The sequence below is a fragment of the Mesoplodon mirus genome (assembly GCF_964341445.2).
Source record: "Mesoplodon mirus genome assembly, chromosome: 4".
NCBI lineage: Eukaryota > Metazoa > Chordata > Mammalia > Artiodactyla > Ziphiidae > Mesoplodon > Mesoplodon mirus.
This window is the reverse complement of record NC_138979.1, coordinates 71,472,090-71,480,710: the sequence shown is the minus strand read 5'-3', so window position 1 is coordinate 71,480,710 and position 8,621 is coordinate 71,472,090. Positions and strand designations below refer to the sequence as shown.

The following is an 8,621-nucleotide window of genomic DNA, read 5'->3' as shown; positions in this document are numbered from 1 at the left end:
CATATTTTCTATTTCTTCCTGATTCAGTCTTGGCAGGTTGTGCATTTCTAAGAATTTGTCCATTTCTTCCAGGTTGTCCATTTTATTGGCATAGAGTTGCTTATAGTAATCTCTCATGATCTTTTGTATTTCTGCAGTGTCAGTTGTTACTTCTCCTTTTTCATTTCTAATTCTATTGATTTGAGTCTTCTCCCGTCTTTTCTTGATGAGTCTGGCTAATGGTTTATCAATTTTGTTTATCTTCTCAAAGAACCAGCTTTTAGTTTTATTGATCTTTGCTATCGTTTCCTTCATTTCTTTTTCATTTATTTCTGATCTGATTTTTATGATTTCTTTCCTTCTGCTAACTTTGGGATGTTTTTGTTCTTCTTTCTCTAATTGCTTTAGGTGCAAGGTTAGGTTGTTTATTCGAGATGTTTCCTGTTTCTTAAGGTGGGATTGTATTGCTATAAACTTCCCTCTTAGAACTGCTTTTGCTGCATCCCATAGGTTTTGGGTCATCGTGTCTCCATTGTCATTTGTTTCTAGGTATTTTTTAATTTCCTCTTTGATTTCTTCAGTGATCACTTCGTTATTAAGTAGTGTATTGTTTAGCCTCCATGTGTTTGTATTTTTTACAGATCTTTTCCTGTAATTGATATCTAGTCTCATAGCATTGTGGTCGGAAAAGATACTTGATACAATTTCAATTTTCTTAAATTTACCAAGGCTTGATTTGTGACCCAAGATATGATCTATCCTGGAGAATGTTCCATGAGCACTTGAGAAAAATGTGTATTCTGTTGTTTTTGGATGGAATGTCCTATAAATATCAATTAAGTCCATCTTGTTTAATGTATCATTTAAAGCTCGTGTTTCCTTATTTATTTTCATTTTGGATGATCTGTCCATTGGTGAAAGTGGGGTGTTAAAGTCCCCTACTATGATTGTGTTACTGTCGATTTCTCCTTTTATGGCTGTTAGTATTTGCCTTATGTATTGAGGTGCTCCTATGTTTGGTGCATAAATATTTACAATTGTTATATCTTCTTCTTGGATCGATCCCTTGATCATTATGTAGTGTCCTTCTTTGTCTCTTCTAGTAGTCCTTATTTTAAAGTCTATTTTGTCTGATATGAGAATTGCTACTCCAGCTTTCTTTTGGTTTCCATTTGCATGGAATATCTTTTTCCATCCCCTTACTTTCAGTCTGTATGTGTCTCTAGGTCTGAAGTGGGTCTCTTGTAGACAGCATATAGATGGGTCTTGTTTTTGTATCCATTCAGCCACTCTGTGTCTTTTGGTGGGAGCATTTAGTCCATTTACATTTAAGGTAATTATCGATATGTATGTTCCTATTCCCATTTTCTTAATTGTTTTGGGTTCATTATTGTAGGTCTTTTACTTCTGTTGTGTTTCTTGCCTAGAGAAGTTCCTTTAGCATTTGTTGTAAAGCTGGTTTGGTGGTGCTGAACTCTCTCAGCTTTTGCTTGTCTGTAAACGTTTTAATTTCTCCATCAAATCTGAATGAGATCCTTGCTGGGTAGAGTAATCTTGGTTGCAGGTTTTTCTCCTTCATCACTTTAAGTATGTCCTGCCACTCCCTTCTGGCTTGTAGAGTTTCTGCTGAGAGATCAGCTGTTATCCTGATGGGGATTCCCTTGTGTGTTATTTGTTGTTTTTGCCTTGCTGCTTTTAATAGGATTTCTTTGTGTTTAATTTTTGACAGTTTGATTAATATGTGTCTTGGCGTATTTCTCCTTGGATTTATTCTGTATGGGACTCTCTGTGCCTCCTGGACTTGATTAACTATTTCCTTTCCCATATTGGGGAAGTTTTCAACTATAATCTCTTCAAATATTTTCTCAGTCCCTTTCTTTTTCTCTTCTTCTTCTGGAACCCCTATAATTCGAATGTTGGTGCGTTTAATGTTGTCCCAGAGGTCTCTGAGACTGTCCTCTGTTCTTTTCATCCTTTTTTCTTTATTTTGTTCTGCAGCAGTTATTTCCACTATTTTATCTTCCACCTCACTTATCCGTTCTTCTGCCTCAGTTATTCTGCTATTGATCCCATCTAGAGTATTTTTTATTTCATGTATTGTGTTTTTAATCGATGCTTGATTCATCTTTAGTTCTTCTAGGTCCTTGTTAACTGTTTCTTGCATTTTGTCTATTCTATTTCCAAGATTTTGGATCTGGGAAATAGAATCTTGGATCATCTTTACCATCATTATTCTGAATTCTTTTTCAGGTAGACTGCCTATTACCTCTTCATTTGTTAGGTCTGGTGGGTTTTTATCTTGCTCCTTCTCCTGCTGTGTGTTTTTCTGTCTTCTCATTTTGCTTATGTTACTGTGTTTGGGGTCTCCTTTTTGCAGGCTGCAGGTTCGTAGTTCCTGTTGTTTTTGGTGTCTGTCCCCAGTGGCTAAGGTTGGTTTAGTGGGTTGTGTAGGCTTCCTGGTGGAGGGGACTAGTGCCTGTGTTCTGGTGGATGAGGCTGGATCTTGTCTTTCTGGTGGGCAGGTCCACGTCTGGTGGTATGTTTTGGGGTGTCTGTGGACTTTTTATGATTTTAGGCCACCTCTCTGCTAATGGGTGGCGTTGTGTTCCTGTCTTGCTAGTTGTTTGGCTCAGGGTGTCCAGCACTGTAGCCTGCTGGTCGTTAAGTGAAGCTGGGTGCTGGTGTTGAGATGGAGATCTCTGGAAGATTTTCGCCGTTTGATATTATGTGGAGCTGGGAGGTCTCTTGTGGACCAGTGTCCTGAAGTTGGCTCTCCCACCTCAGAGGCACAGCACTGACTCCGGGCTCCTCAATTTGGGATGATGTGTTGTCTATTCATGTATTCCGCAGATGCAGGGTACATCAAGTTGATTGTGGAGCTTTAATCCGCTGCTTCTGAGGCTGCTGGGAGAGGTTTCCCTTTCTCTTCTTTGTTCTCACAGCTCCTGGGTCTCAGCTTTGGATTTGGCCCCGCCTCTGCGTGTAGGTCGCCGGAGGGCGTCTGTTCTTCGCTCAGATAGGACAGGGTTAAAGGAGCAGCCTCTTCGGGGACTCTGGCTCACTCAGGCCGGAAGGGAGGGAGGGGCACGGAGTGCGGGGCGAGCCTGCAGCGGCAGAGGTCAGCGTGACGTTGCACCAGCCCAAGGCGCGCCGTGCGTTCTCCCAGGGAAGCCGCCCCTGGATCCCGGGACCCCGGCAGTGGCGGGCTGCACAGGCTCCCGGAAGGGCGGTGTGGGCAGTGACCTGCGCTCGCACACAGGCTTCTTGGCGGCGGCAGCAGCAGCCCCAGCGTCCCACGCCTGTCACTGGGCTCCGCGCTTTCAGTCGCGACTCGCGCCCGTCCGTGGAGCCCCTTTAAGCAGCGCTCTTAATCCCCTCTCCTAGCGCACCAGGAAACCAAGAGGGAAGAAAAAGTCTCTTGCCTCTTCGGCAGCTCCAGAGTTTTCCCGGACTCCCTCCCGGCTAGCTGTGGCACATTAGCCCCCTTCAGGCTGAGTTCTCGCCACCAGCCCCAGTCCTCTCCCTGCGCTCTGACCGAAGCCCGAGCCTCAGCTTCCAGCGCTGCGCGCCCCGGCGGGCGAGCAGACAAGCCTCTCGGGCTGGTGAGTGCCGCTCGGCACCGATCCTCTGTGTGCGGATCTCTCCGCTTTGCCCTACCCAGGTATGTGGGGAGTTTCTTGCCTTTTGGGAGGTCTGGGGTCTTCTGCCAGCGTTCAGTAGGTGTTCTGTAGGAGTTGTTCCACGTGTAGCTGTATTTCTGGTGTATCCGTGGGGAGGAAGGTGATCTCCGCGTCTTACTCTTCCGCCATCTTACCCGGAAGTGCTTTTCTTGTTTCTTGAGGTAGGCTTGTATAGCTATAAACTTCCCTCTTAGAACTGCTTTTGCTGCATCCCATAGGCTTTGGATGATCATGTTTTCATTTTCATTTGTCTCTAGGTATTTTCTGATTTCCTCTATGATTTCTTCAGTGATCTCTTGGTTATTTAGTTATGTATTGTTTAACTTCCATGTGTTTGTGCTTTTTACCTTTTTTCCACTGTAATTCATTTCTAATCTCATAGCATTGTGGTCAGAAAAGATGCTTGATATGATTTCAATTTTCTCTAAATTTACTGAGGTTTGATTTGTGACCCAAGATGTGATCTATCCTGGAGAATGTTCCATGCACATTTGAGAAGAAAGTGTGGTCTGCTGATTTTGGATGGAATGTCCTATAAATATCAATTAAATCTATCTGGTCTATTGTGTCATTTAAACCTTGTGTTTCCTTATTTGTTTTCATTTTGGATGATCTGTCCATTGGTGTAAGTGACATGTTAAAGTCCCCCACTATTATTGTGTTACTGTCGATTTCCTCTTCTATAGCTGTTAGCAGTTGTCTTATGTATTGAGGTACTCCTATGTTGGGTGCATATATATTTATAATCGTTATATCCTCTTCTTGGATTGACCCCTTGATTATTATGTAGTGTCCTTCCTTGTCTCTTGTAACATTCTTTATTTTAAGGTCTATTTTATCTGATATGAGTATTGCTACTGCAGCTTTCTTTTCATTTCCATTTGCATGGAATATCTTTTTCCATCCCCTCACTTTCAGTCTGTGTGTGTCCCTAGGTCCGAAGTGGGTCTCTTGTAGACAGCATATATATGGGTCTTGGTTTTTTATCCATTCTTCAAACCTGTGTCTTTTGGTTGGAGCATTTAATTCATTCACATTTAAGGTGATTATCGATATGTATGTTTCTATGACCATTTTCTTAATTGTTTTGGGTTTGTTTTTGTAGGTCTTTTTCTTCTCTTCTGTTTCCCACTTAGAGAAGTTCCTTTAGCATTTATTGTAGAGCTGGTTTTGTGGTGCTGAATTCTCTTAGCTTTTACTTGGCTGTAAAGCTTTTGATTTCTCCATTGAATCTGAATGAGATCCTTGCCTGGTAGAGTAATCGTGGTTGTAGTTTCTTCCCTTTCATCACTTTAAATATATCATGCCACTCCCTTCTGGCTTGTAGAGGTTCTGCTGAGAAATCAGCTGTCACCCTTATGGGAGTTCCCCTGTATATTATCTGTCATTTTTCCTTTGCTGCTTTCAATAATTTTTCTTTGTCTTTAAGTTTTGCCAATTTGATTACTATGTGTTTTGGCCTGTTTCTCCTTGGGTTTATCCTGTATGGGACACTCTGCACATCCTGGATTTGGGTGGCTATTTCCTTTCCCATGTTAGTGAAGTTTTCGACGATAATCTCTTCAAATATTTTCTCTTGTCCTTTCTCTCTCTCTTCCCCTTCTGGGACCCCTATAATGCAAATGTTGTTGCATTTAATGTTGTCCCAGAGGTCTCTTAGGCTGTCTTCATTTCTTTTCATTCTTTTTCCGTTATTCTGTTCCACAGCAATGAATTCCACCATTCTGTCTTCCAGGTCACTTATCCGTTCTTCTGCCTCAGTTATTCTGCTATTGATTCCTTCTAGTGTAGTTTTCATTTCAGTTATTGTATTGTTCATCTCTGTTTGTTTGTTCTTTAATTCTTCTAAGTCTTTGGTAAACATTTCTTGCATCCTCTCAATCTTTGCCTCCTTTCTTTTTCCGAGGTCCTGGATCATCTTCAGTATCATTATTCTGAATTCTTTTTCTGGAATGTTGCCTATCTCCACTTCATTTAGTTGCTTTTCTGGGGTTTTAACTTGTTCCCTCATCTGGTACATAGCCCTCTGCCTTTTCATCTTGTCTATTTTTCTGTGAATCCAAACCAATGGATTATTGGCAATTTCGTATGGTTAATCCTATATAATGAACAATTACCTTTTAAATAGTAGTCTGTTCTGGCTTGGAGAATAGCCAAAGACGCTCTTTAGAAAGAATGCCAGTTTTTTTGTTTTATTTTGTGTATTTTTTAGAACAAGAGTGAAGGTGGTCACTGTCTCCCTTACCAACTGGACACATTTTTAAAAACACAAGTTGAGAAATTTCAAGGTACCCAAAAATGATTTCCATAATCTTACTTACTATCATTGAAAAGGAAATAAACCAATCAAAAATGTTGCATATCTATGTTGTACTTGTTGTGGACAGAGCAGAAAAACAGTTCAATCACAGTCTTATCCCAAGATGCTTGCAGTTCTATTTAAAGTTTTTTAAAGTATATTTATGAAAAGATGATGAAAATACAAGGCCTTAAACAACTGTCAAATAAATAATAAAGAGAAGAAGCACTGCCACAGTCAAGAAAAAGAAAGCAAGCCAAAAACAGCGGTGGGCTTTCCCACCGCTATTGTGCTGGGGAAGAAGCCTATTCTCTGAGCCACCCCTTTGCCTCCGGACTTCTCTGGGCCAGTAGCTGCCTGACCAGAGGCCCGTGGCCTTGGGCTCTGCCAACTACCATGGGCTCCGTGTCAAACCAGCAGTTTGCAGGCGGTTGTGCTAAGGGGCCAGAGGAGGCGCCAGAGTCCGCAGCCAGGGCCAATGAGGAGCCGAAGCTGCTGCATGGTGCTGGCATATGTAAGTGGTTCAACATGTGCATGGGATTTGGCTTCCTAGCCATGACCACCCGCTCCAGGGTTGCACTCAACCCCCCGGTGGATGTCTTTATGTACCAGAGTAAGCTGCACATGGAGGGCTTCCGGAGCCTGAAGGAGGGTGAGGCCGTGGAGTTCACCTTTAAGAAGTCTGCCAAGAGCCTGGAATCTATCCAAGTCACCGGCCCTGGTGAGGTGTCCTGTATTGGGAGCAAGAGGTGGCCCAAAGGGAAGAACATTTAGAAACACAGATCAACTACAACTACAGATCAGCTACAACTGTGGAGGTCTAGACCATCATGCCAAAGAATGCAAATGGCCATGCCAGCCCAAGTGCCACTTCTGCCAGAGCATCAACCATATGGTACCTTGTGTCCACTGAAGGCCCAGCAAGCTCCCAGCTCACAGGGAAAGCCAGCCTACTTTCAGGAGGAGGAAGAAGAGATCCATAGCCCTGCCATGCTCCCAGAGGCCCAGAATTGAGCCATAGCAGGTGGGGATTATCCTTTTGTGATCAGAAAGTTTTGAGGAACGGGCATCAATCGGTAGAGTGGAGAAAGTGGGGACAGGGTGGGTAGGGGGCAGCTGGCACTGCCATATATCTCAGGCCGGTTCGTAGCGTCACTCCCTCTTCCCCCTTGGTTTGGGAGAACGGGTGAGGCAAAGGAACTCCAGTCATGCTCTATCCAAATACACGTGAGGGCTTTGGGGGGTAACCCTCCCTGCATGCTTTATCTGAGTCTCCACCCCCAGAATCTCCAGCTTTTGAAAGTGGCCTGGATAGGAAAGTTGTTTTACTCTTAAATAAGGATATGGAATAATATTTCCCATGCCAGAGTGAAAAGATTAAGCATGAGACCAGATTGATAGACCTAAACCCACCAGCCACCACCATCTGTGGGAGGAAATATCTCAGGGGTAAGGCAGGGTTTTCCACATCTTGTCTCCTCATAGCCCCCTCTTGGGATGGAGTGCTGAGAACTGTCCCAAGCAGTGGGTTGTGATGATAGGCAAAAGGGATGGTTATGGGCACAGCTGTAGACCTGCTGCTTCTCAGTTCATTCCCACCCCATTCTGGGCCAATACAATTTTATTTATTTGCTCCTTTGGATAACTGTACCTTGGGTCCCACTTTCTCCAGGATGCCAACAGCACTAGCTCTGTGTAAATGACGTATCTTGTGCATTTTAACTCTTTTTTTCATAATATAAATATTCTGGTTTTGTATTTTTGTGTATTTTAATCTAAGGCCCTCATTCCTGCACTGTGTTCTCAGGTATGTGAGCAATCGCAGGGATAAGTCAGCAGCAGCTCCAGGTCTGCACAGCAGGAATACTTTTTGTTGCTGTATCACCAGAGAGAACAACTCTTTGGAGTGTATAACCTATTGAACTACCTCATTTTTGTCAATTAGAGCTGGCTTTTCTGCCATAGTGTCCTTTTGAAACCCCTCCATCTTCAATGTTTCACGGGAGACTAGGTTTTAACTGGGTTGCCCCATGACTTGGTCTCCTTCTACTGAAAGACTGGAAATTGGTCTGAATAGGAAAAAGTGGTGCAGAGAGGTTAGGAGAGGCTGGTCCAGGTAAAAGGTGCAGAGAGGGGAAGCCAAGATTAGGCAGAGGTCATCTGTATGTGTGATAAAGGATTCCTGTTCCAGACCTCTAATTCCAGGGCACTGACTTGCTTTACATACCAGATCCATCCTTCACTGGATTGGGCTAGGCCTACCATGCACAATAGGGTGTACTGTGTGCGTTTTTGTAAAAAATGTGAGTTGGTAGGGACCGGTTTTAAGAACGATGCCTCTGTACCTATCTTCAGCTGCCCAGGGATGGACATATGAAGCAAGGACAAGATCCTTAACCTTTAACAATTCTGGGCTTTTCCCCCTTGGCTTCCAGAGACACCTTTAGCGATGGCTTCTTTGTGGTTCCCAGAGCCAGTGTCCTGCCCTGCTTCAACAGTGATTAGTGTCATGTTAGCTAAAGGAGAAAAGGGGGTTTCATTTACATGCTGTGAGATCATTGCAAACCTACCTCACTGTGTTGTAAGGGGGCAAATGCAAGAGAACGCATTGGGTGATGTGTGTCTGATCCTGGGTTTTTGTCTCCCCCAGTTGCTGCCCCCCC

The 8,621-nt window shown here is 43.5% G+C and overlaps 1 pseudogene across 1 annotated transcript; it reads left to right on the top strand.

Annotated features, from left to right (window-relative positions):
* Positions 1-6,354: 6,354 nt before the first annotated feature.
* LOC309802550 (protein lin-28 homolog A-like) lies at positions 6,355-6,972 on the top strand (annotated as a pseudogene). The gene has a single exon. The product of its transcript is annotated as a protein lin-28 homolog A-like (transcript).
* The last annotated feature ends 1,649 nt before the right edge of the window (positions 6,973-8,621 follow it).